General features: G+C 46.4%; 1 protein-coding gene across 4 annotated transcripts in view; it reads right to left on the bottom strand.

Moving 5' to 3' along the window:
• PTPN5 (protein tyrosine phosphatase non-receptor type 5) overlaps positions 1-11,264 on the bottom strand; it is a 63,588-nt gene extending 52,324 nt beyond the window's left edge. For 2 of the 4 annotated variants that reach the window (XM_054440464.2, XM_054440467.2), the window contains exon 1: positions 11,005-11,094. The gene's annotated coding sequence lies outside the window, so the exon portion shown is untranslated. Of the gene's footprint in view, positions 1-11,004 lie in introns of all 4 variants that reach the window. The other 2 variants (XM_054440466.2, XM_054440465.2) reach the window with 2 other exon arrangements.
• Positions 11,265-24,528: the final 13,264 nt, after the last annotated feature.

Genomic DNA, 24,528 nt, shown 5'->3' with positions numbered 1-24,528 from the left:
CCAAGGCCCATGTCAGCCCAGGTCTCCTCCAGGAAACCTCCCTAGTGAGTCTATGGTGTGTTGACCTCTCCTCTGGCTCAATCCTTCCCCCAGCATTTTTTGTGACTTGGAAACAGCCTTGTCCCGGGCTGCTCCCTGGCTTTCTTTTCCATAACTTTGGCTTCTGTAAACTTCCCAGGCTGAGAAGGGGCAAGGGATAAAACTCCCTCTTTATCCCCCATGACAGAAAGCCCAGTGCAGAGGAGAAAAAAACATGGAAGGCAGGTCCAGCTCTTTCCTTTACACTCAGATTTGGAAGGAAGATGGGAAGGAAAGACCGAGTGGGAGAAAAAGAAGAAAGACATGAGTGGAAAGGAGTGAAGGAGGAGGGAAGGGCTGCTGCATGACACTCAGTACCAGGGTCATGAGAGGACAGCTCAGGCCCATGATCCAGGTGGCCTTGAATCAGGCTCTCACACTCTGATTATGCAACTCCTAGGCTCGACACAGAGACCTCTTTGAAAACCTTTAGAACTCACCTCCTCCAGGCAGCCTTCCGAGATTGACTCTGATCTTTGCCACCCCCCCCCCCACCCCCCGCCCCCCTTGACTACCTGAGCTGCGCTACTTTGCACTCATCCATGCCACTTCCCATGATGCTAGGTCCTCTGGGGAAGGGATGGAGGTCTCTGCCTCACCGGCAGGAAGTCAGTTTACATTTATCATCTGTAGCCAGAGATCAGACTTTTTTTGACCACTTTTTTTTTTTTTTGAGATGGAGTCTTCCTCTGTCACCCAGGCTGGAGTGCAGTGGCGCGATCTAGGCTCACTGCAGCCTCCGCCTCCCGGGTTTAATCAATTCTCCTGCCTCAGCCTCCCAAGTAGCTGGGACTACAGGAGCCTGCCACCACGTCTGGCTAGTTTTTGTATTTTTAGTAGAGATGGGGTTTCACCATATTGCCTAGGGTGGTGTCAAACTCCGGACCTCAAGTGATCCACCCGCCTCGGCCTGGTGCTGGGATTACAGGCATGAGCCACTGTGCCCAGCCCCACCTTTATTAGCTCCAGAGGGTGGTTCAGAATACATTTTGCATTTTTTAAACCCAGTTTGTCTCTGAGATAATCTTACTATAATCTTATATCAATTTCTTTACTATCAGGCTCTGTACTGAGCCTTGGGGGACACACAGATAACTAAGAGCCAGTCCCTGCCCTCCACCCAGCATTCAGCCTAGTGAGTTGAGTGAGAAATGCATTAAAGGCCCACTGAGGCTGTCTTATGGGAGAACTCAGGAGGGCACAAAAACAGAGTCTGGGAAGCTGCACAGAAGAGACCCGAAGGACAAGCAGGAGTTCACCAGATACAGGGAGGACATTCCAGGCAGGGAACACTGCAGGGCAAAGGCCCGGAGAGGTGAAAGCACAAGGTATGCCAGGCAGACAAGGCACCTCAGTGTAGCCACAGAGTAGACATAAGAGGGACTCTTGTCACACAGCAGAGGGCTTTATGCATCAGCCTAAGACACACTAACTTTGACTCACAGGCCATTTTTTCTCAGGGGGACAGAGGCAGGTATTGCCATGCTAGTTGACATTTAGAAATCTGTGTGTGTATTGGGGGTTAGTGGGGAAAACATGACAACATGGATGGATCTCAAAAACTATGTCTTTTTTCTTTTTTTTTTTTTTTTTGGAGACGGAGTCTCGTTCTGTCACCCAGGCTTGAGTGCAGTGGCACGATCTCGGCTCACTGCAACCTCCACCTCCCAGGTTCCAGGGATTCTCCTGCCTCAGCCTCCCGAGTAGCTGGGACTACAGGTGTGTGCCACCATGCCCAGCTAATTTTTGTATTTTTAGTAGAGATGGGATTTCATTCACCATGTTGGCCAGGCTGGTCTCGAACTCCTGACCTCAGGTGATCCGCCCGTCTTGGCCTCCCAAAGTGCTGGGGTTACAGGTATGAGCCACTGCATCTGGCTTCCTAAAAACTATTTCATGACACAAAAGAGCACATACTATATGATTCCACTTATATGACGATTAGGAACAGACAAAATCCATCTACAATAATAGAAATGGGAATAATCGTTATCTCTGAACTTTTGGGGGTGATGGAAATCTTCTGAGTCTTGCTCTTGGTGATGGTTATATGAGCTCATGCAGTTGTCAAAATGCACTGAACAGAACACTTAAGATCTATACATTGGATGGCTTGTAAAGTAAACCTGAAGAACATGTGTGAGCATTTTGGGTTGTTATAATGACTGAAGGGTGCTACAGGCAAATATATAGCAGATGGGGCCAGGGATGCTTTTACATCAAAGAACTCTCCCACCCAAAGGCCAGTAGGTCCGTGTTGAGAAATACGGCTGCAAGCCACGGGGAGCCACAAAAGGATGGAAACACCAGAGACTTAGCCACATCTGTATTTTGGTAAGACAGGGCTCTGTGGTGGTGGGAGTATCTTGGGACAGTGATGTGGCACAGAAGGTGGACATATGATCTTCACTGCCACTCCTAGGCCTCGTATTTGCCTAACTCTTAGCCCACTGGCCTGATGCTACCCCGGAGGGGCCCCAGGAGGTCCCTCTGAGGCACCTCAGATGCTGACCAGCTAGGGAAGTAGCAGAGGCAGCAGATGGCACTGGGAAATGGCAATGCCTCACCCCCAGCCTCCCTGCCTCATAAGCAGCAAGGATGATAAAAGTGATCATCTTCCTCTGAAGTGGAGTCTCAGTGAGGGGGTCTCCCTGAGTGTCTAGAGTCCCTGGAAGCAGGGCTGAACGCTACTGCTACTACTATAGAAAAGCACTGTTTTACATCATGGGCTAAAGAAGAACACAGCTGACTTGCATGAAAATAGTCACCTGACCCCTGCCTCGGAAAGCCTTCTCTGACCTCCATCCTGGGCAGGTGTCTCTCCTGTGTTCTCACAGCCCTACAGTTAGCCCTACAGGCAGCCCACAGCCCTACACAGTTACTGCCTAGGTTTGAATTCTGGCTCTGACTCTTACTTGCTGTGCGTACCTGAAACAGAGTTACTCAAGCTGTTTCCTCACCTGCAAATTGAGGATAACAGAAACTGTCTTCACTGAACTGTCACCAAGATTGAGATAATGTAGTAAGCACTCAGTAAGAGTGAGAGCTTATGATGAGCCTAGAATGCATCAATACAGACCACTGTTGTCAGGTGACTCCTCTGGCACCTCCACTAGACATTAAGCTCCTTGCGGGCAGGGTCCTTGTGGTCGTGTTGATTGCTGAGGGCCTTGTGTCCACCACAGTGCCTGGTACAGTAAATACTTGCATGCTTGAATCAATTCCACCCACTAAGATCTCTCCTGAGAGCTTTCTTTTTCCACCCACAATGCCTCTAAATCACAACAACTCTTCAGAAACGGAGTCAGACTCATTTGTATTCTGTTCCCTCTTCTCTCTTCTCTGTTACCTCCATGGCCATGCAGAACCCAAACAACATTTAGTTTTTAAATTAACAGCTTCTTCCTGGACTCTCTAGTCCTAAGACTTCACTCAGTGGTCTTCATACTGGGCACACAAAAATCCTTTTTAAAAAATGCACCCTGCACCTCTCAAAAAGTTAAACACAGAATGACCATACGATCCAGCAATTCCACTGCTAGGTATATACCCCAAAGAGTTGAAAGCGGGGACTCAAACAGATCCTGGCACACCAATGTTCATAGCCATATTATTCACAATAGCCAAAAGGTGGAAACAGATGAATGGCTAAACAATGTGGTATATCCATACAATGCAATATATTCAGCTTTGAAAATAAATGAGATTCTGATATATGATACAACAGAGATGACCCTTGAAAACATTAGGCTAAGTGAAAGAAGCTAGACGAAAAAAGACAAACATGATGCCACTTACACGAGGTACCTAGAATAGGTGAATTTATGGAGACAGAAAGTAGAATGGAGGTCACCAGGGGCTGGGGGAGATGGGAATGAGGAATTAGTATTTAATGAGTATAGCAATTCAGTCTGGGAAGATAAAAAGATTCTGGACATGGACAGTGGTGATGGTTGTATAACACTGTAAATATACTTAACGCCATAAAATTATACACTTAAAATTGGTTAAAATAGTAAATTTCGTGTTATGTGTATTTTACCACAATTTAATAAAAGCCTCCCACACCAAACAAACAAAACACTGGAAGGACAGACTTCCCTCTGAAATCTGACAGAGCTGCATGCCCCTCTGCCACCCCTAGGGCTCTGTGACCTTGACCCCCTGGCCCATGATCTATCTTCCTCTCCATCCTCTCCTTGGTTCCAACTCTTGGGTTCCCTCTTCTTTTTCTTTTTTTCTTTTGAGACAGGGTCTCGCTCTGTCACCCAGGCTGGAGTGCAGTGGCGCTATCTTGGCTCACTGCAACCTCTGCCTCCTGGGTTCAAGCAATTCTCGTGCCTCAGCCTCCTGAGTAGGAGGGGCTACAGGTGTGTGCCACCATGCCTAGCTAATTTTTTTATATTTTTACCAGAGACAGAGTTTCACCGTGTTGGCCAGGCTGGTCTCAAACTCCTGACCTCAAATGATCCCCTGCCTCAGCCTCCCAAAGAGCTGGGATTACAGGCGTGAGCCACCGCACCAAGCTCCCTATTCTTTTTCTACTCCAGACGCCAGGGCCCAACATGTTCTTTTCCTTGCACCCCTCTTTAACCACCTTGATCCCATCATATCTCTTGAGGGTGCTTCAGATGGATGCTTTGAGACTCTGAGATGGAAAAGCTATGTGCCTGGAGATGCTCGTTATTGACTACGTGCAACAATAAAGACACAGTTAAATAAAGTAGGGGTCAGCCAACCAAGTATAAACAGAGAAGTCATGACAAAATGTTAAGTGAAAAATGCAGGCTATAAACCTATATGTGGACTAATTTCAACTATTACAAAATACAGATCTACAGAAAACATAGAATAGGGCATGTAAAATGATGGTTCATCTTATGTTTGCTCTCTAGCATGGAGTATGGTTATTTTCACACTGTAATTTATAATTTATACCAGACAACACCTTTAGGCAGATGATGAAATATACACATTGTTAGTTTTGCAAGAATCTTCAGAATTGATTCCAGATGCCCATATGCTGCCACCACTGAGGCCCACAAATCCCTCCCGGAAGGCCTGCAGAGGAATGGGAGGTGAGGGGGTGTTTCATGTCGACTCTTCAGAAAGACACTTCGGGACTTGGTGTGTCTCTCTAATGACTCCAACCAACTACCTCACCACAAAAAAGGAGGGCAATTTAAGGTCTTTATTTTGCTATTGGACTAACCAGGAAATTTGGCTGTGAACAGTTTATCCCTTACATTAGCCCAAAGTTAGGAATTCCCATGATGCTTGTTCCCTTACAAATCTGCAAACAGTGGATCTCCCGCATCTGGTGTGAGGGGATCCCCTCCTCATCCAACATGCTACACCCCAGGTATAGAAACTTGAGTCACGCTTGCTTCAACGGGGACAAAGGAAAGAGGGTGGCTTCTGTTCCATGTGCTGCAGCACAGTGGGAAAAGCTTTTCTCAGTCTAAGAGTTTGGAAATTTCTGCATTTTGCCAGACACCGGTGGCCACGATGCTCGTTCCACATCTCACCAGATGCAGAAAAGATGGAGATGATGTTAAAGAATGGGGGGAATCTTTTTTTTTTTTTTTTTTTTTTTTGATGGAGTCTCGCTCTTTTGCCCAGGCCGGACTGCAGTGGCTCTATCTTGGCTCACTGCAAGCTCCACCTCCTGGGTTCATGCCATTCTCCTGCCTCAGCCTCCCGAGTAGCTGGGACTACAGGCACCTGCCATGGCGCCCGGCTAATTTTTTGTATTTTTAGTAGAGACGGGGTTTCACCATGTTAGTCAGGATGGTCTTGATCTCCTGACCTCGTGATCCACCCGCCTCGGCCTCTCAAAGTGCTGGGATTACAGGCGTGAGCCACCGCACCCGGCCTAGAATGGGGGGAATCTTATTTTCCACAATCCCCTAAGATAAGGAAGAGCCTTTTGGTAATAACACTGCTTAAAAGAGAAAAGAGTTTCTAGTTTTAGGTTTTTTTTTTCCCTTGAGATGACCTGAGTTTCTACCTCCTACAGGTTACAGGTGACAGACCTGTGGCTTCAGATGGAATCTGGACCAGGGGGTCCAGAGATCCTGTGATTCTAAGACTGAGCCTGCATGTCACCTAGCCCCTCACATGGTCCAGCCAGTTTTCCCATCTCCACCTACAGATCCATTTCAACAATTGATTAGGTGCCTGAAGCATTTATATGTCTATAAATAATTTCTCCCTCCCCACTGCCTTCTCTTTTTGGGAATCTGTCAATTTACTGGAGATGATAGCATCTTATCCTGCAAATATGGGTCTTTGTGTTAGAGATGAGTTTCCTTAAAACCTCTATGAAGGAAATGGTTGAGAGTGCAAGAGAAAATTTGAAATGAAGCCAGAAGGATGTATATTTGTGCTGGGAGGAGGATGAAGAAAGACCAAAAATGTTATTTTCATTGTTTTACAGTCATTTCAGGTATGTTTTACTATTTCGTCTTAGTCAACAGCAGTGTTTATAATATTAAGCCATACTGAATAAAATATGCAGACTTCACTTAAATTTTCATACTTGAGCGACAACACAGAATTCAAGTTATCTGAGGTTTATTATTTTGATCATAGTACAGCTTACTATACCCTTACTATAGTATAATATCTTTATTTATTGGTTCATATAAGTCTAAGATATGCAGTCTCACTCATAAATGGTCATTTCCAACATTCATTCATTCATTCATTCATTCACTCATTCAACAATTATTTACTGTGAAGGGCCAGGCTTGGTTTGCTAGGCACAAAGAATATAAGGTGAATAGGATATGTGTTCTCTTAGATTCATTAACATCATGCAGCTTCTCATTCTTCAGGTCTATAGGCCCTTACATGATTGGCTCTGCCCACTCTCTCATCTTTTTCCTTATCACTTTCCCCCTTTGTCTATCTCTTACAGCTACACCTCAGGTTCCTTGAAGACACCAAGCTATTGTTACCCCAGGGCCTCTGCACCTGTGGTCTCCTTTTTTTAGAATGCTATTCCCCACGTCTCCTCTTCATTCAGGTTTTTGTTCAAATATCACCTCCTCAAAGACAATTCTATTTAAAGGCAGATCTCTTTCTCCATTCTTCTTCCCAGTCATACCTCATCCTACTTTATTTTTCTCCAAAGCACTGCTCATCACCTGAACAATTTTATCTTTGTTTTATTTTCTGTCTCCCCTGGTAGAGCTTGGGGAGGAAGTTCATCTTTTTAGCAATGTATCCCTAGGGGCTAGAACAACCTGGCATGTAACAGATGTTTATATGTATTCGGAGAATAAATGAATGAATGAACTAGTTCTTGATAGTTTAGGGTGCTTGATGAACCAGCTTTACAGGAGGGCTCATTATGGTCCCTGGTGGATTCATAGCCCCTACTCCTAAGCCTCCCACTCCTCCTCCTATTGGGCTGTGTCTGTGAATGACATCCTTGGCCATTCAGTCTCAAAGCCTTGCCATCACTTATTCCTCCCTCCTGCTAGTGCTTATATCCAATCAGTTACCAATTTTAGTGACACTGTGGCCTCTTGCATCAACTCCTTTTTCTAACCATTCTTACAACCACCCCCAGTCCATACTCTCTTTATCTCTCACCTAAACCATTGTCATCATTTCCTACCTTGGCTTCCGGCCCGCAGGCTCTCTTCATCCAATCTGTTCTCCAAGGGGTAGCCAGAGTGAGTTTCATCATGTTATGGTTTGATTATGTTTCTCCCCCACTCAAAAACTAAAGACTCCCAACTCCTTAGCTTGGCAGTCAATGTCCCCCCAACAACCTCCATCCCCTTACCCAACCTTCCTTCTCAAGTCCCTTCTTTTATTCTTTTTGCTCCAGTGGGAATGAACTGCTTTCCAGTTTCTGTATATATCCTAGAAGTCCCCATTGCTGTCCATCCTCTGCTCATGCTGTTTCCACTCCTTGAAATAGTTTTTTTCCTTTCTTCTAATGTACAAATCATTCACCCAGTTTAAATGCTACTTGGCTTCTCCAAAAAGCCGTTACTGACCTGCGAGGAGAATAAAATTCCTCTTTCAACTGTTTTTAAGGGGTTATCCGCCTCTCTTTTAGGGCAAGTCTTGGGAAAGGACAGGCAATATGACACAGAAGAAAGAGTTCAGAATCTGGAGTCAGATCATCTGAGCTGGAGGCCTAGCTCTCTGGATCTGAGACTTTTGAAGTATGCACCCTTAGATAAGTGAAAATCCAAGCCTTAATTTCCCTATCTGTAAAATGGGGATGATAACACTATTACTATTGATGTCATGTATGTGTTATGAAGAGTAAGTGACAGAGTATAGGAAGAGCTTTTGACACTACATACAAATTAATTATGAAATTCTATCATGCTAACGTACAAAATGTTGAAAAAACAAAAGTGTTGCTCCTCCTAGGGAGTTTTCATGGATGTTTTATGCTGGCTGAGCCTGAAGTCCAGGAATAGGTCAGGGGGAAAGGGATTTTTTGAGGGAGGAGGACTTTGAGGCCTTAAGAATCCCATGTCCTTGGATGATCTGAAGAAAGGAAGAAGTATAGGGTATATCCACAAAGCTGGGGTCCTAGTGGAATTACTAGCTACCAATTCCTGGGCATTTTCTATGTGCTAGGGACTGTACTAAGTACTCTACATACATCATTCTTGAGTCAGAAATTATTCCTTCATAGAGCAAAAGAAGCCCATAGCAGTTATATAAATACGTGCTCCCACCCCACCGCCAAAGAGTTCACAACATCATCAATCCAATGATGTTATTTTTTTGGATGGAGAAATTGAGACCCAGAAGGGTTATATACTGACACTGTACAGCCAGTGAGGAAGAGACTGGGCCTGGAATCCAGATCCCTTCACTCTCAAGGCAGAAATCCCTACATGGCAAAAACCCAGGGGCCACCATTCATTATGAAGTCTGTGTAAACTTCATAGCCAATGCCATCTACATGGAGTACACTGTCAGTGGCAGCCCCTGAAGTTCTGCCACTTGGCCACCCTGGCTCACCTCCATGATGAGCTGCTCACCCCCCTCAAAAAGGAAGTTCTCGATGGAACTGGAGACTATGATTCTAAGTGAAGTAACTCAGGAACGGAAAACCAAACATTGTATGTTCTCACTCATAAGTGAGAGCTAAGCTATGGGATGCAAAGGCATGAGAATGATACAATGGACTTTGGGGACTTGGGGGAAAGGTGGGAGGTGGATGAGGGATAAAAGACTACACATTGGGTTCAGTGTATACTCTGGGTGATGGGTGCACCAAATTCTCACAAATCACCGTTAAAGAATTTACTCATGAAACCAAATACCACCTGTTCTCCAAAAATCTATGGAAATAAAATAAAAAAAGGAAGTTATTGAGACCAGAACCTCAGTTGCCTGGAGACTGAACACTGCCCTCCTTGCCAACTATTCCATCCAGAGTCTCCTCCAAGGTGACTGACTCCATCCCTTCACCATCCGTCTATGCTTGTACTCCTTCAACACACCTCTCGGGGCACCCTCTCTGCACCAGGCATCAGGCTCAGCTCTGGGGACACCTGGCTGCCCTTGAGGGAGCCATGCGCTGAGAAACCACCCGAGCCTGGTGTGATTGTAATTCAAGCTTCCCCAGCAGCTTTGTCAGCAGCACCAATAGGCTGCCCTTAACAAGCCCCAAGGAGAAAGAGGTGGGGACCTCGGCAAAGGGATGACTAAAGGGGCCTGTTTGGAGTAGAAGGTCTGGCCCTCAAGGGGGAGGGAAGGGTGACCGGGAGGGCACGCAGTCAGGACACAGTGGAGAAGAGGACGAATCCTGGGATGCCACATCACCTGGTCCAACTGAGGACACTCAGGCTCAGTGTGTCCTGGGTGGATCAGGACTAACGCCTGGGAATCTGATCTCAGGTTCTGGGCTTCTTCATTCTCCCAAACGAATCCCAAACCCGGAGTGTGTGAGTGTTTGCGTAAGAGACATGAGAGCTCTCCTTTGAGGTTGAAGGAAGCAAATTAAAGCCCCCTCTCTCCTTTTTTTGGTACAATAGGTAGGGAAGATAGCAAATGAATGGCACCTGCCCCTCCAAGTGGGGCAGGGCTGGAATTACACACTTTCGTGGTACACTCAGGTGAATTTTGGGGTTCTGGGGCTTCAATGTGGGTGGGATCTAGTTGTGTAGGAGGGGATCATGAGTATGAAAACCAGGAACCCTAGATTCTAATGAAAGCTTTACCACTAACTCTCCGGTGACCTTGGTCCAGCCACCTTACTGGGCCTCAGTTTCCCCATCTGTAAAATGAGAAGGTTGAATAAGTTTCCAGGAATCGTCTGACCCTGATCTTCTAAGCCCTGTGATCCTTGATAAGGTAAGCCTCCCAAGGCTCTGACCCGGGCAATCTCCGGTTTTGCAGGAGCTGGGCCTCATCCAGAAACAAGCAGCATGCTGGGGGAGGGGAGCGCGCTAAGCTTTTATTCTAGGGGAGGGTGGGACGCGGGAGGCTAAAGCTAAAGGGTCGGTGGAGGCGAAGCGATGGGAAGGCTGGGAGCCGCGCCTTAGAGGCCAGAAGGCTAGCGGCGATTTCCAATCTCCCTCAGGGGCTTCAGGCTCTGGAGAGGCGATGCAGCCCAAAGCGGCGCACCAGCTTCCGCCGGCCGCAGAGGCTCAGACCCCAAACCACTATCCCGATTCCCCGGAACCGCGCACGGGCTTCGTGGGGAGTGGCTGCCGCTCCCTCCCGCTACCAAGCGCCAAGCCCCCTCCTCTGCGTGGGGGACCCCTCCCCCAGCATGGGGGCGCCCAGAGCCCCACGGGGGCGTGGCGGGGGCGGGCGCCGGCTCCTCGGCCCGGAAGGCTGGAGAAGGTGTCAGTTGCGGGCCGCCCGAAGGAGGGACCCGCACCCTCCACTTTCCGGCTCCGCACACAAAGGCGCAGACGGAGGCGCCGCACTTACCGGCCAGAGCGGGCTCCGGGCGCCGGCGAGCAGGCGGGCAGGCTGGCGGGAGGATGTGCGCGCGCGAGTGTGCGTGTGTCTGCGTGTGTCCCTGCTTGTGTCTGTGCCAGTGTGTGTGCGACGGGAGCCGCGCCGAGCTCTGTGCGTCTGCGTGTGCGGGGGCGTCCGTCCTTCGGTCCGTCCGCTTGGCGCTCCGTCCCGCGCTCCGTGCGCGCTCCCTCGCCCGACCGCTTCACCAAATGCGCTTCAGCTGCAGAGTCGCCGGCGCAGCCGCCGGGTGGGTTTGGCAACCCCCAGCCCCGGCTCCGCCCCGCCCCCGGGCGGGCTTGCGCCGCTCGCCGGGAATTGCGCAGGGCTGGCGGGGCGGGGGACCGGGAGAGCAGGCTGCTCCTGGGGCACGAAGGGGGACGGATCACAGACCCTTAACCTCTGACCTCATCTCAGGTGCCTCCCTCTCCCGAGCAACTCTGCGTGGAGTCTCCGCAGTCGTCGTCCCCATGCCAAGGTTGCCCGGACAGGGAGGGCGGAGGAGTGGGAGCAGCGCATCCATTTCATTCATGATTTTTTCTCCTCTTGGGAGCCCCTGGTCGGGCCGCGAGGCTACGGCAACCGCCAGAGGGACCCCGGCAGGGCCGTGCGCGCTGAACCTGGGACGGGACAGACAGGCAGACAGAGGGAGTAGGGGCCAGCGAGACAAAGGGGGCAGAGTTGGGGGAGGGGGTCGGCTCACTGGGGGGCATGCTGTGGCGCTCCCCGCATGTTGCCAACACCTGCGCAAGTGGAGCGGCCCCATACTAGGGCGCATGCAATACCGGGTGCCGAGGACACGTTCTAGGACGCTGAGGAGGCGTCCTTTTTCCCAATTCTCCCTGTTCAGCCTCTGGGGAGCTAGAGCGAGTGGACAGCCCCTTCCTACACTGAGTCTTGCCCTCCTGACGTGCGGCGCGGGGCACGCACCTGTTTTGGTTTTCTCATGGGCACCAGGGGCCCGGACGCGCAGGGAGCTGCCCATGTGCTCCACAATCCTCCCACAATCTTCCGTATTCTCCAGGCTGCTACTGCGCTGGCCAGAGGTTTCTGGCATTCCATCCCCATGGGGGCTTGAGGCTGTGGGCTGCACACAGGGCAGGGATCCTAAACTCCATTTTTTACACGAAGAATCAGAGGCGAGCCGCCACATAGCTACCACGCTGGTTCCAGCCACCATCCCCCGCCTCCCTGGGATTTCCATTCTAGCCTCTTTACTGGTCTCCCAGCTTCCACCCTTGGCCCCCTACAGCTGATTCTCTACACAGCAGTCAGGGCGATCCTTTAAAATTTAAGTCAGAGCACGTCGTTCCCTTACTGGAAATCCTACACGAGCACTCCATTTCATCCAAGAGAAAGTTAAAGGCCCCTCATGACCTGCAAAGCCCTTCAGGAGCTGGCTCCTTTTTAGCTCTTTAACCTTTCTTTCTACCACCCTCCCCCTTCTCCCACGCTCCAGTCACATTGGCCTTTTTAATGCATCATCGGCATGGCAGCCCTGTGGCCTCAGGACCTTTGCACTGCTGGTCTGTCTGCCTGGAAACTCTTCCCTCTGATAGTCACATGGCTACTGCTTTACCTCTTCAACGTGTCACTCCCCCCCCCCCCCCGCCCCTGAGACTTGCTCTGTCGCCCAGGCTGGAGTGCAGTGGCTCCATCTCAGCTCACTGCAACCCCTGCCTCCTGGGTTCACGCGATTCTCCTGTCTCAGCTTTCCGAGTAGCTGGGACTACAGGCGCCCGCCACCATGCCCAGCTAATTTTTGTATTTTTAGTTGAGACGGGGTTTCACCATGTTGGCCGGGCTGGTCTCAAACTCCTGACCTCATGATTTGCCCACCTTGGCCTCCCAAAGTGCTGGGATTACAGGCATGAGCCACCCTGCCCGGGCTCAATGTGTGACTTCTAAGATAATTGCTGTAACTATCCTGTTTAAAGTTGCTGGCCCTCCCTTCTCATTTTCTCCATGCAGCTATGACTTCTATTTCTGTTCCCTGCCCCTGAGGCTCATTGGTCTCATTGCCAACTCCCACCTCAATCCCCTCCCATCCCAATCCTTCAGCCTCACCTCACTAATCTGTTCTTTAAACAAACCCTGTGTTTTCCTGTCTCTAGGCCTTTGTTCACGTTGTCCCTGTTCAGTCTGGAATGCCATCCCTCCCATGTCTTGACTAATTTTTAAGGTCCAGCTTAAATACCGCCTCCTTCTCCCCACATTTCCAGGGACACTCAGCTCTCATTACTTTCTGTCTGCTGTGATAGTGGTTCCTTGTCTTTTTCCCCAGGTGCACTATGAACTCCTGGAAAGTAGGGCGGGGTGTCTTCTGTTTCCCCAGTTCCCAGCATAGAAGGGCCCATCAGTACATGTTTGTGGATCAAGGGCACTGATTGGGAGGCCCTAGGCTGGGCCTCAATTGGTCTTTTTTTTTTCCCCCCCAGGAAAAGACCTAGAGACCTAGACCTAATTAGGTCCCTGTGTTGCCCTCAAGAAGTTTCCTGTGGGGTGGGGGAGGATTATATATTGGCTAAAAAGGCCATACTGCTTGGGTTGTGTGGAAGTGTGAGTAGACATTTCAGCCTGTATGCCAGGACCTGCTCCCTACACCCCGAGAGCACCATCACCATGGTTCAGCATGAGACTGATTTCTCCTGGCTGCATCAGTTGAACAATAGCAGCTACTATACCTGGGCACTTTAGTATGTGCCAAGTAGTGTTTTGTGTTTCCTCAAGGCACTGCTCTATTGAATCTTCATGACATCTGTGGGAGGTAGGCCTTTTGACATCCCCAATTTCAGCAGAGGAAGCAGAAGGAATAAGTGAGTTACTTAAGGTCACTTAAGAGGTGTGTGTTTCAAATTCAGACCTAGCCAGTTCCATAGCCCGTGGTCACAGAAGCAGGGATGCCTTAACGTGAAAGCCCTTTGGGCTGATGGAAGGAAGGGGAGAAAGTAGGGCTTAGAGAGCTTCAGTGGCATCAGCCTGGCCCAGATTCTTGATGTCCCCAGCTCAGGGGTCACAGAGTCATGGTACTCCAGGTGCGCTGGGGCCTCACAGGTTCCTGTTAGTGCTGCCTCTGATGTCCTGTGGTGGAGGCTAATGGCTGCCCTTGTAAAGGCAACTTCGGAAAGCTAGAGGTGCCTCGCAAACATTCCTAGCTGTGTGCTCTGGGTTCAAAGCCCAGCCCCAGCTGTCACATGTGGATAATAATGCCCATCTTAAAGGGCTATGGGAAGGAAGAAGTATGACAATACCTCTAGAAAGTAGTAAGGCAACAACAACGACAAAGATCTTTCTCCTTTTGTTTCTTGTATTGAGTTTCTGTCAGATAGGGATATACCTAAACTAGTCTCCTTACCCTGTTTCCACCCGATACACCCTCTTATTGAAGAGCGTTACCCCAGGGTGCAGTTCAGGAAGGAAATCTAGCGTTTATTGAGGGCTTTAAAAATAAGCTATCCACGTTGCTTCCCTGCATTCTCTCCTTTGATCTGCCAAAACACCTTAGGAGGGACTGCTATTACCAAGGAGGAATAGGAGGCACAGAAAGGTCCAGGGGCTTTCCCAAGGCCACAGAGCTCACTAAACGAGATTCTAGCTTATGTCTGACTCTGTTCACTTAACCAGCACCCTGCCAACACATGGAAAGTGACCGCTTTGATTTCCTTTCTCTTCTCTGGTGAGGAAGAGTCCTGTGAGGCCCATGGCAGTGAAATAGTTGTGAGGTTGTGACGACTTAGGAGTCTTCTTGAGCCATTTTGTGTAACTCATTTACCCTTTCATGATGGAGGGAAGAAGAGGGATTTAAGAAAGAGGAGATGGGGAGAAAAAGATGGCCTGAGAAACCAGAGAATGTTTTACTAGTGGTTCTCGGTGGACTGTTAGAGATTAGAGTCCATCTTTCTTGCTTTTGGCCCACTTGCAATTCACTGTCTTGGTAATGAAATGCTTTGCTTCAGTGAAAATGTCACCCATCCAGATTTTTATTTATGTATTTATTTACTTACTTATAACTTACCCCAATCCACAAAGGATTTGAAGTAGCTTACCAAAGGAGCAGGATCCATAAAACAATGTTAAAATATCAATGAGGATAAAGAATCAGGACCGAGGAAAATGTAAATAAACATTGAGTGACATGACAAAGCTCAACAATCATAGCTGTTTTTTTATTGAGTTTATTCTTGTGTGCAAAGGAATTTGCGTACATTATTTCATTTAATCCTTAAAAGAGCCATGTGAGGTAAGTACTATTATTATCTTCATTTTGAAGCATAGGGAGCCATTTCTCTCAGTCTGGGAGAAATGAAATATGATGCCCTAAGTCATGTAGCTGGTAAGTGGTAGAGGCAGTATTTGAATCCAGGTTGACAGTGGAACCGATACCCTTAACCACTGCCCTATCCTGCCTCTCCAAAGGATGAAAGATTACAAATGTACAGACCACAGGGGCCTCTAGAGAACTGTGCTTGAACCTCAAATTTGGTTCTGATCATCTTGGGATGCCAAAAAGAAACAATCTGTTACATAGAACTAATGCCTTTATATCCTTCAAGTTTTTGCTCCAGTGTCATTTTCTCAGTGAGGCCTCACCTGACCTCTGTACCTAATATATCATAGCCTGCCTTTTCCTGCTCCCTTCAGGAGTCCCAATCTCTCCTTATCTTTTCTTTTATAATGACACATTTTACCTTCTAATGTACTGGATAATTTCTTTATAAACTATGTTCTAATATCTATCTCATATTTTATATATTTCTTATGACATATTCTATATTAATAAATTTATTTACGAGCTATAGATTAGGTAGTTTATCTATTTCGTATGTTCACCCTTTAATATCTGTTAAATATCTGTTTTTTTTCCCACTGGAATACAAAGTCCACAGGGCAGGCATCTTCATCTGTTAGGCTCATTGATATATCTTAAGTGTCCAGGACAATGCCTGGTACATAGGTACTCAATAAATTTTTGTTGAATGCTGAAATAATTATCTCAGAGGGGAAGAAACAGACTAGTATATCTGAAGTAGCAAAGTATGTCACTTTTTTTTTTGCAAGCTTATACTACTTTCTTTCCCTTTCCTCCTTTCTTTTCTTGTGTTTTGTTTTGTTTTGTTTGGCGAGACAGAGTCTCATCCTGTCACCCAGGCTGGAGTGCAATGGTGTGATCTCAGCTTATCGTAACCTCCGCCTCCCGGACTCAAACAATTCTCCTGCCCCAGCCTCCTGAGTAGCTGGGATTACAGGTGCACGCCACCATACCTAGCTATTTTTTTTTGTATTTTTAATAGAGATGGGGTGTCACCATGCTGGCCAGGCTGGTCTTGAACTCCTGACCTTGTGATCTGCCTGCCTTGGCCTCCCAAAGTGCTGGGATTACAGGCATGAGCCACTGCACCTGGCCCTTTTCTCCTTTTTCCCTATTCACTTCCGTAAAAAATGTGAGGTAGTTCTAGCACTTAGCTCTAAGAGCAAGTCTTTAGGAGGTTTTCCTGATGTTAGACCTTTAGGATTTGTGCAGCCAGGGACCTTAGTCTCATCGTTAGAGCAAATGAGCAAATGGGAATTCATGAACCTAATTGTGGTGGAATCTCTCAGCAAAAGCTGGGTATTATCCCCTTAACTAAATCAGCAAAGGTAATCCTTTTAGGGGGTCTAGGAATAGTGCCCAAGTGCCATATCTCAAGGATTTGGGATTTTGAGCAGATGCTATTGGGATGGAGATGGGAAAATAAAGAACAGAGCTTTTTTTGTGAAATGATTGATTTAAAGAGAGACGACATTCTGGTGATCCTAAGAGCTCATCTCCAGGGTTTATTTCCTGGCTGCAAGCCTGAAGAGTAAAAAGCCAAGGACATCAGCGAGGTTTCTCAGAGAACCTTAGCTGAGACCATTTGCTGGTGTGTGTGTGTGTTGGTTGCGGTGTGGTGTGATCTTCCTGTAGGGGCTGGACACAGAGCTGGGACAAGCCCCTGGGGGCTACAGATACCAGTCTGTCAGCTGAAGGTGAAGGGCAAGGTCACCTGGCTGCTAATCCCACGAAGAAACATCAGAAACACTTGGTCAGGAGGAGTGAGCGTCACAGCTTTGTCTCCTCCATGGTCATGGTTCTGAACTCTTGCAGAGGAAATTATTTAACAAATATTTTATTGAGGGCCTACTCTGAGCCAACTACTGTTTCAAAAACTGGATATGTAGTAGAGAACAAGACAATCAGCTTCCCTGCTCTCATGGAACTCGCATTCTGGTGGGGACACGCTGACAATAAGCCAGGTTAAAATAACAGATAAAAGGATAATTTCAGACAATGAAAAGCACAATGAAGAAAAAGAAAAGAAGGTGAGTGATGGAGAGTGAAGGTGGAGAGTTGCCATTTTCAACTGGGTGTTTGGAGAAGGTTTTTTGGAGGAGATACCATTTGAACAGAGACTTGAGTTGCAAAAAGGAATGAGCCACTCAGAGTAGGGCAAGGATTTCCTGGGCAGAACGTTCTCTTCTAGGCACAGCAGGAGAACAGAGTGAAAGATGGGGTAGGAGAGGAGCCCAAAGTGTCCCAGCTGTATCTCAGAATCATCTCGGTGAACTATTAAAAAGTATGGATTCTGGGCCATGCGCAGTGGCTCAGGCCTGTAATCCCAGCACTTTGGGAGGCCAAAGCAAGTGGATCACTTGAGGTCAGGAGTTCGAGACCAGCCTGGCTAACATGGTAAAACCCCATCTCTACTAAAAATACAAAAAAATTAGCCGGGCGTGGTGGCAGGTGCCTGTAATCCCAGCTACTCGAGAGGCTGAGGCACGAGAATCGCTTGAGCCCAGGAAGTGGAGGTTGCAGTGAGCCGAGATTGTGCCACTGCACTCCAGCCTGGGTGATAGAGCAAGACTCAGTCTCAAAAAAGAAAAAAAAAAAAAAGTATGGATTCTGAAGCTCCTACCCCTGGAAAATTTAATTCAGTGGGATGGAGGTGAGGCTCAATGTTAAATGAAAATAAGTTCTCCAGATGATTCTGTTGACTGGCAATTGGCCAGGGTGGGAAACAACTAGCCTGGCCAAGGACCCCAACTTTTGGAGGAGGATACTGAGGCACAGGGAGAGGAAATCTGTTGTCTGGAGTCACACAGTGAGTTAATGGCTGAAAAGTCTCCTGACTGGAGCAGACATGGTCAGGGGTCTCTGGCAACAGGCCACAGAAATGATCATTGGCTGATTTAGGTGAAGGGGAATTTACTGGAAGGCCGTAAGGAGGCTCATGAATGGAAGAAGAGGCTGAAGAACCAGGCTTGGAAAGGTAGATGTCGGGAAGCTCCAGAAGTTTGCAGGGTTAGGAACATCTCCACAGTCACATCCAGATGTCACCACAAGGATGTATGAGCAACTAACTTTTCTTCTTCCTTCCTACCACTCAGAATTTTGGCTGAGTTCCAATTGTGGCTTCACCCCACTGGCTAGAGGAGGGCACATACTAGTTGATGTCATATCAAAATTTCATCCAAGTCTTCATCCAAAAGGAAATCAGGAGGCTGTTACCAAAAAGGCAGCCCCAAAGGAGCAAATGTGCACTACGCCTGGCACCTCAGAGGGTTGAAAGGATCAGTCATCACTGTCATCATTATCATCATTACAAATAAACACACACTTATTTGTTTAGTAACTGCTTACTATATGCCAGGTACTGTTCAAAGCATGTACATATATTGACTCATTTAATTCTACCTTTATGACAATGAGGCAGATACTGAGGTGGGTACTGAGTCAGTAAACTGAGGCACAGAGAGGGTATGTAGCAACTAATGTTTAATTCTGCTTCTACAGGTTCTAAAGCTCATAACACCTCTTGTCTAAGTTGCTCCTTACAATGGCCTGTAAGGATAGGCATTATAACTTAAGAGGTATAATGAGCTTTATCTACCTGTAAATATTACAGGTAGAGAAAGTAAGCATGCACATTCCAGGGTCACAGACCTAGTAAATGGTAGAGCCCTTAGATTCATAGATTCACTCACTTATTCATTCATTCATTCATTCGTCAAATGGCACGTGGCTTTCAGGGGCCAGATACTGTGCTAGGTTCTGGGAACTCGCTGGTGAATAAACTATATTTCTTCTCTCAGAAGTTCACCAACTCCAGGGAAGTGGCAAGAGAAAAGGCTAGAGTTTGAGCAAAGGCCAGAAAAAACCAAGGGTTCATACTAAGGAGTCTGGATTTCATCTTGAGGGCAACCACAGAAAGATACTAAGCTGGAAACTTGTGTTTTGTAAAAAGCAGCTCTTTGCCCAGACCAATGTTCAGAAGAGAGAGTTTTCCTAGGTTTTCTTCCAGTATTTTAATAGTTTCAGGTCTTACATTTAAGTCTTTAATTCTTTTTTTAAGAGACAGGGTCTCACTCTGTCACTCAGGCTGGAGTGCGGTGGCAATCATAGCTCACTGCAGTCTCAGACTCCTGAGCTCAAGCAATCCTCCTGTCTCAGCCTCCCAAGTATCTAGGATGCAGGTGTGCACCACCATACCCAGCTAATTTTTATTTGATTTCATCTTTTGTAGCGATGGGGTCTTGCTATGTTGTTCAGGCTGGTCTTGAACTCCTGGCCTCAAGTGATCCTGTTGCCTTGGCCTCCCAAAGCACTGGGATTACAGGTTTTAATCCATTTTGAGTTAATGTGTAAATATGGTGAGAGATAGGGGTCCACTTTAATTATTTTGCAGCAAAATGGATAGAACTGGATGGGGGCCATTATCTTAAGTGAAACAATTCAGAAACAGAAAGACAAATACCACATGTTCTCATTTGTAAGTGGGAGCTAAATAATGTGTACACATGGACGTAGAGTGTGGCATGATAGACATTGGAGACTTGGAAGGGTGAAGGGGATGGGAGAAGGTGGAGGATGTGAAATTACTTAATGAGTAGAATGTATATTATTAGGGCGATGGACACTCTTGAAGCCCAGACTTCACTGCCACTACGCCATAGAGCCATGTGACAAAATTGCCCTTGCACCCCTTACATTTATACAAATAAAAAAAGGAGACCTCCACATGAAGATAAATTTTTATCACAATTTTAAAAAGGCAACTTTGACTGCAACATGAAGAATGGACTGGAGGGGGCTAAGAATGAAGAGAGGGAGACAGTCAGGTGATGATGCAGTGATTCCAGTGAATACATGGTTGCCTGGATTAGAAGGATGGTGCTGCAGATGAAAGGAAGTGAACACAGTAGAGAGGAAAGAAATGGAATTGACAGGATTTACTGATTGGATGAGGGTAGAAGGGGAGGGAGAAGTCAAGGATGAAAGTGAGATTTTTGAGTTTGGCAACTGGGTGAGGGGTAGTGCCATCCACTGTGAGGAGACTAGCAGAGGAGCCATTTGGGAAGAGGATAAGATAAGCTCAGTTTTGGAAATGTGGAGTTTGAAGTTCCAGTGGGATAGGGACATGGAGAGATATGGGAGTTTGCTGGACCTTTGTCTCCAGATCCCATTATTTTCCCACAATGCTTGGCTGATTTAGAGTCTGCATCTGCAGAGGCTGTCAGAAACCCAGAGACTGTCAGATCAAACCGTTCAGAGTGCCTGCTTCATCTCTCTCACAGTTCAGGTGAGAAAACAGAAGCCTGAGAGAAGTGGCTTCTGGAGGTCACAAGCCAAGTGGATAACTGAGCTGAAACCCAAGCCCAGGTCTTCCCAGAGGGCTTCTTCCCTGTCACCCCACAGTACCCTGAGCTAGAGGGTGCAGACTACAAACCTGAGGCTGAATCCAGACTCTAGTAGGGCCCTGTTTGTCCTGCAATGAATTCAGATTGGTGGCCACCATAGAAAAAATTGGAGCATTTCAAATATAAATCCATATTTTTAAAAATAACAGAAAGTCTGGGAACTTCAGGCTCTCATCTCTACATGACAGTGACCACATGGAGCTGGATAGCAGTTGCTTCTCTGAGGCAGAGCAAGTCCAGGTTGCCACAGAGCCCATTCTTGCCTCCATCACTGAGGGCATGTGCTATTTGCCATTTATCAAATGTTTGCTGTGTTGTTTTTCTTAAAGGGGAAAGTCACACATTTCCTGTAATATATCTAAAGTATCTCTTATCTGACCCCAGCTTGCTTAATTTCCTTGGCCCCTGCAAGCATTTAAGTTATGATCTTGCCCCTTCTGCTCTGAACCATGCATTCTTCATTTGCAAAGTGAGTAATTTTAATGTGATGATTCCAAGGCCCTCTCTAGTTCGGGCTTCCATGGCTCTCCAAGTCTGCATTTCAGAAATGAGTTGTGCTATTGACAGTGCTTAATTGTTCTGCAGATGGTTTTTGAGGGATTGCTCACCCTTGACTCTTTTGTCCTTGATTTATAATTTATCTCAGTCCTTGGAAAAAATGTCTTTTGTTTTGGGAGTTTATCCTTCGTCTTTGAACAAAATGAATACTTCAAACAATGCAGCATAGCTGCAGTTGCTAGGAAGACAGAGCAGCAACAGAAGCTGCCTGGATACAAGGCCATCAGAAAACTCTCATTTTTTCCCTCCCTCCCTCCCTCCCTCCCTTGCTTCCTTCCTTCCTTCCTTCCTTCTTCCCCCCTTCCCACCCTCTTTCCCCTCTTTTCAGTGAAGATATCACACTAAGTAAATAACCCCTTCTACAAAGACCAGTCTTAGTCATCAATAGAGTTTAGGTTGTCCTGAATCCAAAGGGTTATTTCTATAGACAACTTCCAACAAGCCAAACAATTAAATAGTCAGTGAAATAATCTGGGTTTTATTCCAGGCTTTGCGACTAGATAGTCATTTGACTTTGGGCAAGTAATTATTAAGTTGTCTCTGGGCCTCAGTTTCCCCACATGTAAAATAGAAGAGTGGAGGAATGGCTGACACCCTTGCAGCTTCTTCTAGCCCTTACAGTTTACAAGGAGACTGCCAGAGATTTAGAGAGCGAGGTAGTGCCTACAGGTAACTTCTCTATGACTCTAAATCCAGGTGAGCGAGGCCCTGGAACCCCTTCACCTAGAAGCCATAATACTCAGCCTCAGCTCCACATCTGTGGCATTTGGCTCTCTGCTGGCTCCCTAGTAAGTGGTAAAGGAGGGCTTTCTCTCCACCTTTCTCACTAGATGGGATGTTCTCCAAGAATCAACTTTGCTCTGTAATATTTCTTTTGATGTCATAACTTTGTTGTAGGAAGGGCCAGTGACAGGACCTAAATGTCTCTGATTATTTATTCTTCAAGTCCTGTATTTCAGATTCTGCAGGTCCCCGGCAGCAGGAATGTGATGATTTAAGCAACAAGTGCGCCCTCTGGTGCCATATGTAAAACTTGCAAAAAGGATCTGCCATTACGTAACTGAATTTAATAAATCCCGCTTCTGTCTAACCCACAAGTTAGGATAAAAATGGACCTAAATATACTGTAAGGTAAAATACTGCCTACAAATTGGAAGGCTATTGTTTCTGAATCTTGCATTTTCCCTTTCAGAGATGACTTTTGCTCATTTGCCATGCCACCCTTGCCCCTCAGTTCTTGACTTGGTAGCTGGGGTAGAGAATATATGGAGTACAACACTGCCCTCCTCTAGTCACACCTGCCTTTCAGTGAAACAATGGAATGGATTATTTTAGGAGCAATCAGCTCTCAATTGTTAGACTTGTAGAAGCAGATTCTGCATGAGTCCTTTTTGAGAATGCTATAAAATGGAGGGATAAGGTTATTCAAACAAGCAGATATTTGTTGAGTACTTACTATGTTCCAGAAACTTTCCAGAGTGACAGGTATACAGTTGTGAACAAAACAAACTCCTTGTTTTAGGAGCATACCTTTTATTGGGAGAAATAGCCTCCAATATTCTTTTCTGACCAGAAATTCTACGATTTATCAATTCACAGTAATGGTACTGTGGTTTGGCAAGAATATGTAACAATGATTTTGGCCAGAGACTCAGGGCCCTAAGGGGGTTTGTAGATCACAGTGAAAGCAGCTGAGGTTTCTGGACATCACCTTGACAGACAGGAGCCACAACACTAGGGGCTGTTCTGGGTCCTGAAAGTGGACTCCAAGGGAATCTGGTTCAAGGTTTTTATTCTTGGAGTACAAATGGTCCTGAGTGTGGCCTATGGGAAAGAGGGAAGGAGACAGAAGAACATGTACAAGCATCAGAAGTGGCATATATACACAATCACCGGAGCTGGAAGGCATTTTAGAGATGATCTTTTCTAACATACCTATTTTAGTGACGGAGTAACTGAGACCCAGAGAGAAGTGCCTTGCCTGAAATCATAATCAATGGTCATTAGCAAATAGGAATTAAAAATTGAATTTGTATTTATTGATAAGGAGACCAAGCATAATACAAATAAACGTAAATATTGTGATTCTAAATTTGATTAAAATAACGTGTGGTTGTCTTTTGGAGGTAAGATTTTAAGGGTTTTAAATTTTCTTTGGTATATATTGATTTATTTTAAAAAACATTCTACAATGAGAATGGATAATTGTAAAATAAAAATAATTTTATTCAAAATTTTTTTTTAAATTTGAGACAGAGTCTTACTCTGTTCCCCTAGCTGGAGTGCAGTGGCACAATCTCGGATCACTGCAGCCTACACCTCCTGGGTTCAAGCAATTCTCATGTCTCAGCCTCCCAAGTAGTTGGGGCTACAGGCATGCACTGCACCACCATGCCTGGCTAATTTTTGTATTTTTAGTAGAGAAGAGGTTTCACCATGTTGTCCAGGCTGGTCTTGAACTCCTGGCCTCAAATGATCTGCCTGCCTTGGCCTCCCAAAGTGCTGGGATTATAGACATGAGCCACCACCCTCAGCCACGAATTTGTATTTTCAATGACTCAAAGAAAATAAACCAGAAACCAACAGCAGTGGGGGGCGTGTGTGTGTGTGTGTATGTATACACGTGCGTGCACATACATGCACATACACATAGATAAAATTGATTTTTTGATTTTCATGAATCTTCCACATTTTATTTAATAACTGTTGACATTGCTAATCTCCCCAGTATGCAGTCTTCTTATTCTGGACATAGAGCAGAATTACCCTTCCTTGGTCTTGCAGTTGTTGTAGGATAATATGACTAATTCTGGTCAATGGGCAGTGACCCATGTGATCAATGGAGATGATCTGGGTTGCCTCAGAGCTGCAGCATTTAATTTCCAGTGTGAATTTTTTTTTCACAATGAACTTTAAACCTCCTGTCAAGATGGCGGTGCCTCAGAATGGAAGCTGCCTGCACTGCTGAGTGGTGAATGTGGAGGAAGCTGCCCTGGGGAGTTGTCCAGACATGCTGTAAACTTTGTATGAACAGGAGTTTAACCTCTACTGTGTTAAATCACTGAGATTTTGGTATCATTTGTTGCAACAGTGTAACCTGGTCTACTCCAACTGTTGTAAGAGTGTAACCTAGTCTATTCTGACTAATATAGTAACATGTTTACCTTAGTAATAAAAAGAATTATTACCATTTTATAAAATATAATCAATTAAACAAGTACCGTA

The sequence above is a fragment of the Pongo pygmaeus genome, chromosome 9 (genome assembly GCF_028885625.2).
Source record: "Pongo pygmaeus isolate AG05252 chromosome 9, NHGRI_mPonPyg2-v2.0_pri, whole genome shotgun sequence".
Lineage (NCBI taxonomy): Eukaryota > Metazoa > Chordata > Mammalia > Primates > Hominidae > Pongo > Pongo pygmaeus.
Note: the sequence above shows the minus strand (reverse complement) of the source record. Positions and strands in the feature narration are given on the sequence as shown.